This window comes from Lactuca virosa, chromosome 8 (assembly GCF_052849685.1).
Source record: "Lactuca virosa cultivar CGN04683 chromosome 8, Lactuca_virosa_CGN04683_v6, whole genome shotgun sequence".
Classification (NCBI taxonomy): domain Eukaryota; kingdom Viridiplantae; phylum Streptophyta; class Magnoliopsida; order Asterales; family Asteraceae; genus Lactuca; species Lactuca virosa.
Genome location: NC_136433.1, coordinates 278,899,661 through 278,907,812, shown reverse-complemented (window position 1 = coordinate 278,907,812; position 8,152 = coordinate 278,899,661). Strand labels below are relative to the sequence as shown.

General features: G+C 42.1%; 1 pseudogene; it reads right to left on the bottom strand.

Moving 5' to 3' along the window:
• Positions 1–6,996: 6,996 nt before the first annotated feature.
• On the bottom strand, positions 6,997–7,610 carry LOC145128238 (mitochondrial import inner membrane translocase subunit TIM23-1 pseudogene; annotated as a pseudogene).
• Between the last annotated feature and the right edge of the window lie 542 nt (positions 7,611–8,152).

Below are 8,152 nucleotides of genomic sequence, written 5' to 3'. Positions count from 1 at the left end.
AAGCGGTGTATTTTCATCGGCTACCCTCAAAAATCTTTTTGATATCTCTTCTACAGACCGAGTGACAATGTAGTCTTCGTTGCGAGGAGACGGGTTTTCCTAGAGCGAGAACTCATATGCCAAGGAAACAGTGGGAGATAGATCGATCTTGAAGAGCTTCAAGAGTCGAGCGATGAAGGAACCTCTAACACTGGCACTCAACCCGAGGAGGAAACTCCGGTTGAACCGATTGACGAGTCTTTACCTCTTAGACGTTCCGAAAGAGTTAGTGTTCCACCCCAGTTTTATGCTTTTCATATTACTATGGAAGGGGATACGTTCATTAGTGATAGTACACTAGTGAATATGGACGAGCCTAACAGCTATAAGGAAGCCATGGCAGGCCCAGAGTCTGCGAAGTGGAAAGAGGCTATGGATAGCGAGATCCAATCCATGTATGATAACCAAGTTTGGAATTTGGTTGACAACGTACCAGGTTGTAAGACGGTCGGGTGCAAGTGGATCTTCAAGAAGAAGACTGACGTGGATGGGAACGTGCACACTTATAAGGCGCGATTGGTTGCGAAGGGTTTCACTCAAACTCCTGGAGTTGACTACGACGAAACCTTCTCACCAGTTGCGAAGATTAAGTCTATCAGGGTGATGCTGGCAATTGCTGCATTTCATGACTATGAAATATGGCAGATGGATGTCAAAACCGCTTTCCTTAATGGGAAGTTGGCTGAGGATGTTTACATGGCTCAGCCAGAAGGTTTTGTCAATGCGAAGCATCCCAATAGAGTGTGTAAATTTGAGAAGTCTATTTATGGACTTAAGCAAGCGTCTCGCAGATGGAATCTTTGTTTCGACGAGAAGGTCAAAGAGTTTGGTTTTCTGCGAAGCGAAAATGAATCTTGTGTATATGTCAAAGCCAGTGGGAGTGTAGTAAGCTTCCTCGTATTGTATGTCGATGACATACTACTCATAGGAAACAACATCCCGACACTGCAGGAGGTTAAGTCCTGGCTCGGGAAGTGCTTCACTATGAAGGACCTTGGAGAGGCTTCCTATATTCTGGGAACAAGGATAGTGAGAGACAGAAGTAAGAGACTAAAAGGACTTAGTCAGAATACTTACTTGGACAAGGTACTAAAACGTTTTAGTATGGAGAATTCAAAGAAAGGGGAGTTACCAATCCAGAGTAATGCCAAGTTGAGTAAGACTCAGAGTCCGAGTACTGAAGTCGAGATAGCAGAGATAAGCCGAGTACCATACGCTTCCGCAGTTGGCTCAATCATGTATGCTATGACTTGTACTCGCCCTGATGTGGCCTTCGCTTTGAGCATGGTCAGCAGATATCAAGGGAACCCTGGCAGAGCGCATTGGATCGTAGTCAAGAACATTCTTAAGTACCTTCGGAGGACCAAGGAATGGTTTCTAGTCCTCGGTGGGAGTAATGACTTAAAGGTGCGAGGGTAAAGCGACGCCAGCTTTCAGACCGACTGGGAAAACTATCGTTCGCAGTTGGGCTGGGTCTTTACCCTCAATGGAGGAGCAGTAACTTGGAAGAGTTCCAAGTAGGAAATTGTAGCTGATTCAACATGCGAATCAGAGTACATTGCAGCAAGCGAAGCGTCAAAGGAGGGAATATGGTTGAAGAACTTCATTGGAGACCTTGGAGTTGTGCCAGCTATAAAGGAGCCCATGGAGATTTTCTGTGATAATGAAGGAGCGGTTGCCTTGACCAAGGAACCAAGAGATCATGGTAGATCTCGACATATCGACAGAAAATATCATTTTATTCGACATCGGGTGGAAGAGGAACTCCTCGTAGTGAAGAGGGTATCGTCAGCAGATAACCCAACAGATCCGCATACAAAGGCACTGAGCAGGGTTAAGCATTTGCAGCACGCTAGGAGCATTGAGCTGAAGGACAATATTAGTTTAGATTAGATAGTTTGGAAACGTGTAATAGATAAGTTGTTATTAACATTTGATGATTAAATAAAGGAGTATTATTTATTAGTAATGTTACTGTCTTATGTTAATCTTTTACCTATTGTTTCATTTTGCATGTTTTGACTTCCTGGATAATTAAGTTATTTGATAATAATCAAATTATTCGAACGGTCCACAGTCGTTCATATGTTGGAAGTAGATATGAATGAAGACTGTCATGAATTGGTGTGCAGATTGTCAAAGTATATTAGACATGGCAAAGGTTTGCTACAACGTTCATGAGTGCTTATGAACTTGATTTGAGCATTGGAATAAACCCACACTTGCTGGAATCACTTCATGGAATTTATCACGAGTGATCGCAAGATGGTAATATCATATGGTCTTAAAACCTAGATATATGGTTTATTGTTTGTTAATTGGTTGTGCATTGATAATGCGTAAACGCATCAATAACTTGATGTTATAAAACGCATTGTTGTGTATGATTTGATTAATGGATAGTAAATGCATATAAGTCGAAGTTTATCTGTTCCTTTTATCCTAAGAGGGTAAAAGCGATATCAGTGCCCCTCGATGATTTGATTTGACTTATATGTCGGGCCCGGTCAGGACTGAATTGATGTTTTCAATTAAGTTCTATGTCAAATGAATCTGAGATCGAGAAACCAATTGTTGGACAATAAATATGACAATGTTCCATGTAATTGTAAACACGATATCTAGAACAGAGGATTATACGATCCCTTATCTGAAGGACAGGTTACTAATAAGATCAGAGTTTGACAGCGTCTTTGAGAGCTACAATTGCTAATCGGATTAGACTTGCATTTATAGTTACTAGACTTATCCAAGTGGGAGACTGTTCGATTAGTGTCTAAGCCCGTAACTATATTTGGTAAGTACTTGACCCGGTTGTGCATGGTACTTTTGGGTTGCCTTCACCATAGCAACTTGACAGGGTGATTTGTATAGAGAGAAGAGTATTATTATATTAAAATGTTATAAGAATAATATATTAAAGGAATAATAATATTATTTAATTAATATTAGTCATAAATTAATTAGGAATTAATTTGGTGACTAAAAGAGGTTAATTGAATAAAGGGTCTTAAACTGTCAAATGTGTGATAGTTGAGTTTTGGGCTATGAATCCTTATAAATCTAGGGTGGCCGAAATTAAGGAGTATGGGCTCCTTGAATTCGTCCAAGCCTTAATCTAGAAGGATCCTTGGATTGCTTAGGGCCTAAGTTATTCAATTAGGGTTAAGGATGTAACCCTAGTAGCTCATAGTATAAATAGACCCTATGGGTGAGGGAAATCGGCCACCTTGTTGCATTGGTAACCCTAGAGCCGATTTTCTCATCTCTCCTCTCTCTCCAAATCATCCTCTTGCTAGTTGGTGTTTGTATGCCATTAGAGGAGTGACAATTGTGACTCTAAGCTCCAAGAACAAGAAGATTCAAGCAAGCAACTTAAGGTATTCTTCTAGATCTGATTTCATATGTTATGATTCAATTGTTTACACTAGATCTAGCATTATAAGCCTTGGAAACATTACATGTTCAATTAGAGAAACCTAGATCCAAGCATTAGGGTTTGCATGTGCACATAGGAAAGTTCTTATGGCTCAAACCCATCACGTTCCTCCTCGATAACTCATATGCATGTATCCTATTTGATAGTGGAGCAGAAAGGAGTTTCGTGAACCAAACATTTAAACACTTACTTAATCAAGCACCGCAAGCACTAAAAGAAACCTTTGTCGTAGAAATGGCTAATGGAAAGACAGAGAGTTCTAACGAGATTTACATAGGTTGTGCCATCACACTAGATAATCATTCATTTCCAATCGACCTCATACCCGTGGCAATCAAGAGTTTCGACGTCATTGTGGGCATGGACTGGTTGAGTCTTCATCGTATGGATATTATGTGTTTCAAGAAAGCAGTCCATCTAAACCTACCAAATAACGAAACCTTGTTGATCTACGGAGACAAACCCAGTACAAATCTTCGTATCATATCGTGCATGCAAGCCCAGAAATACCTACGAAAGGAATATCGTGCTTTCCTTGCTCATATAGTCGATATGAACCAGAAAACAAAAGACCTAAAAGACCTCCCCGTAGTACGCGACTTCCTCGACATTTTTCCAGAAGAACTACCGGGTTTACCTCCCCATCGTCAAGTCAAATTCAGGATCAACTTAGTTCCAGGGGCTACCCCCGTAGCCAAATCGCCCTATCGTCTACCACCTGCAGAGATGCAAGAACTGTCCGGTCAACTTAACGAACTGCTCAGCAAGGGCTTTATAAGATCAAGCTTCTCACCCTGGGGAGCACCGGTCTTATTCGTGAAGAAGAAAGACGGATCGTCCCGTATGTGCATTGACTACAGGGAACTCAACAAGCTTACGGTCAAAAATCGTTACCCTCTTCCTCGTATATACAATTTATTCGACCAACTGCAAGGGGCAAGCTCCTTTTCTAAGATTGATCTGAGATCCGGGTATCACCAGTTACGAGTGCTTGAGGAGGATGTTCCGAAGACAGCCTTCCGAACTCGTTACGGACACTACGAGTTCGTAGTGATGCCATTCGGATTGACTAATGCGCCAGCAGTATTCATGGACTTAATGAATAGGGTATGCCGTCCTTACTTGGATCAGTTCGTCATCATTTTCATCGATGACATACTTATCTATTCTCAAAGTAAGGAGGAACATAGTGATCATCTACGACAAGTCCTAGGAACCTTACGATCGGAGAAGCTCTATGCGAAGTTCTCTAAATGCGAATTTAGGATCCGCAGAGTCGAATGCTTAGGTCATGGGGTTAGCGAAGAAGGAATCCACATGGACCCTTCCAAAATTAAAGCCATCGAGAACTGGTCAGCACCGAAGACGCCTACAGAAATTCGTCAATTTCTAGGCCTCGCTGGCTACTACCGCAGGTTCATACAGAACTTCTCTCGAATTGCGAAACCTCTTACGACATTGACCCAGAAAGGTGTGGCCTTTGACTGGGAAGAGAAACAAGAGAAGGCATTTCAAACACTGAAGTGAGCCTTATGCACCGCACCGATACTATCCCTCCCCGAAGGGATAGAAGACTTCGTAGTATACTGCGATGCATCCATCCAGGGGCTCGACTGTGTTCTGATGCAACGAGGTAAGGTCATCGCCTATGCCTCAAGGCAGCTGAAGACACACGAGGTCAACTACACCACACACGATCTCGAATTAGGAGCAGTTGTGTTTGCCCTAAAGATCTGGAGACACTACCTGTATGGTACGAAAAGCACTATCTTTACAGACCACAAAAGCCTACAACACATATTCAACCAGAAGGAGCTCAATATGAGACAACGACGATGGGTCGAACTACTCAATGACTACGAATGCGAAATTCGTTATCATCCGGGTAAAGCCAACGTAGTAGCAGACGCCCTAAGTCGGAAAGAATATTCTGGTCGAAGAGTCAAGTCATTAACTATGACTATCCATTCGCATCTGTCCACACAAATTAAGGAGGCTCAGCTCGAAGCCTTGAAACCTGAAAATGTGGCGGGTGAATCCCTGCGAGGAATGTATAAGAACTTGGAAGTCAAGGGTGGCGGAGCTTTATATCTCATGGACCGGATCTGGACACCGAAACACGGTGGTTTCAGAGACTTGGTCATGACCGAAGCACACAACACTCGATATTCCGTCCACCCTGTTTCAGAGACTGGTGGCCTAACATGAAAGCAGAGATTGCTACCTTTGTAAGTAAATTCCTTACTTGCGCCAAGGTCAAGGTCGAATACCAGAAACCATCAGGTCTACTTCAGCAACCAGAGATACCTGAATGGAAGTGGGAGTGGATCACTATGGACTTCATAACCAAGTTACCCAAGACAGCGGGTGGACTTGATACCATTTGGGTCATCGTGTGTATAGATCTATACGGGACAGACACTCCCACACCCCGAATGCTAGCTACAGTCCCAGCCGGTAAGGCCAAGGGGTGACAAAATGTCACCTTACTATTTTATGACGCTAGAAGGTCGTCAAGTATTCAGCCATCGATCAGCATGGTTACAAACTAATTCACATCTAAACCTTTAATTAACAATAAAAGGCAATAGGACTCATTAAGGAGTATGGTACATTTAATACGACCACGAGTCTTCATTTTTATCATTTAATAGTCAGCAGTGTCACTGCTGAGGTAGAACATAATATTTTCCTAGTAGAGAATAGAAATGATTGGGAGAAAACATACTTTCGCATAGTAACAAAGTACTACTATATTTTTCCCACTATTACAAATACATATACAAACATTACATTTTTTTTATACAAGAACAAACATGTAAAACAGTCGGGCCTCGGGTAGAAGGCTACATTAATTATAAGCAGGAAATATAGGATTTTCTGGGAAAACTTTACAAATTTTTCAGGGTTTTAATACAAACATATTGTAGCTTTTAAATACTAAATGACACTAAATATTTATGAACTCACCAGCATTTTATGCTGATACTCTCTTTCAAAATAACTTCTATTCTCAGGGAACCAGTAAGAGAGGTACACCCATGCACCTTTTGAAGGACGGAGTGGATCCAAGACTCGTCTTATTTTGATTGTACATTTTTGGTGTCATTTAAACTTACAAAAGAACACACATGTATTTAACTATTATATTAATGCAATGGATGTTGTTTCTTGTTTTTACTATTATGCATTGTGATGATACTGTACATGACGTCCTCCACTCCAAAACGTTTCCGTCGTTCCGGTTTTGGGGTGTGACATTTTCCACTTTAATTTTAGCATTTAAAGTCCAACCTTCGGCCTCCTTCATCACTGGCTCAACTTTCAGTTCGCTATTATCCTTAGATGCTTCAACTTCACTTGCTACCACCGGTGGCTCCTCCACAACACCCAAATCTGTTTCATTTTTAGGAAATTCTAGCACTTCCTTCCCTTCTTCTATTACATCGTGTTTATGCAAACTATTTGAAGATGGAGTATTCATAGCCACCACACTTCGAAATCTCAAAAGACCAAAACTTGTAGTAAGATGAAATTGAATACAGATCGAGCTCAGATTGGTACGTATCTCTTCAAAATCTGCTTCCCCGTCACGGCTAATCCCACCGCTATTCCACTAATAGCTCCGGCAACAACCGCCGACCTAGGGCCCACCGCCACCTTGTAAAGCGCTCCAGTCGCCAATCCAGCCACCACGCTTCAGTCGCTAATCCAGCCACCATGCATTTCATTCCGATTAACCCTAAGTTTCATGGTGTCTCTAGCCTCGGAAGCCTTCACGTCCTCTACTAAACCCTTCTCGGCGCCAACAACTGTGCCGCTGAGGTAACCGATGCCGGTGTAGTATGTCAGGTTTTCACCCCATGAACGCCGTTGAGCGATGGATTCCTCTTGAAAGAGGTATTCAGGAGAGATGTGGGAATTTTGTACAGGGTTTGTGCAGTGACTCTAAGATCTTGGTAAGGGTTGTATAGCCGACGGTTGTCGTGGTGGTCGTCGCTTTTGTTGTGATTTGAAGATCACGGTTGGTAAGACATGTCGTAGTTAGGGCTACGATTAGGGTTTCGATCTTTCAAGAAGCTGATTCCAAAGGAGAGAGAGAGAGAGAGAGAGAGAGAGAGAGAGAGAGAGAGAGAGATATTGAGTGCAGAGGTAGAGGAATATGAAGTTCTTAAAGGATTATTAGGGTTTTTTGGTAGAGGATTTTAGAAGGAGAAGGAGGAGATGCATCAGGCGGGGTGTTTAATTTTTTGGGATTTCATTTCCCCCCATGGGCTATAAAAAAACAGAGACCGCGCCTTCCTTAAACAAATATAAAGCGACACATTATACGACACGCTTTTTATGATTGGTGCCCTCCGTGTTTTTTTTGTTGGACACTAATTTTAGGCCACGCAAAAATGCGTGTCCTCTATCAGCACGTGTCATTGTTTGCGCATCATTAAAGGGCTGTTTTCAAGTAGTGAGATAGGACCACAGCTAAAACTGCAATATGTCAAACCCCCTACTCCTTAATGTTTATAGCAGAAGCCATGATCCCAAAACAAGTAGTAATCCCAACAACATGATACCAACTCCAGACTCAAGACAATAACGATAAGATCCCAGTTGAGGATCTTGACACTATTTTTGAATAAGCCATGATCCCCATTAGGGTTTCGATCTTTCAAGAAT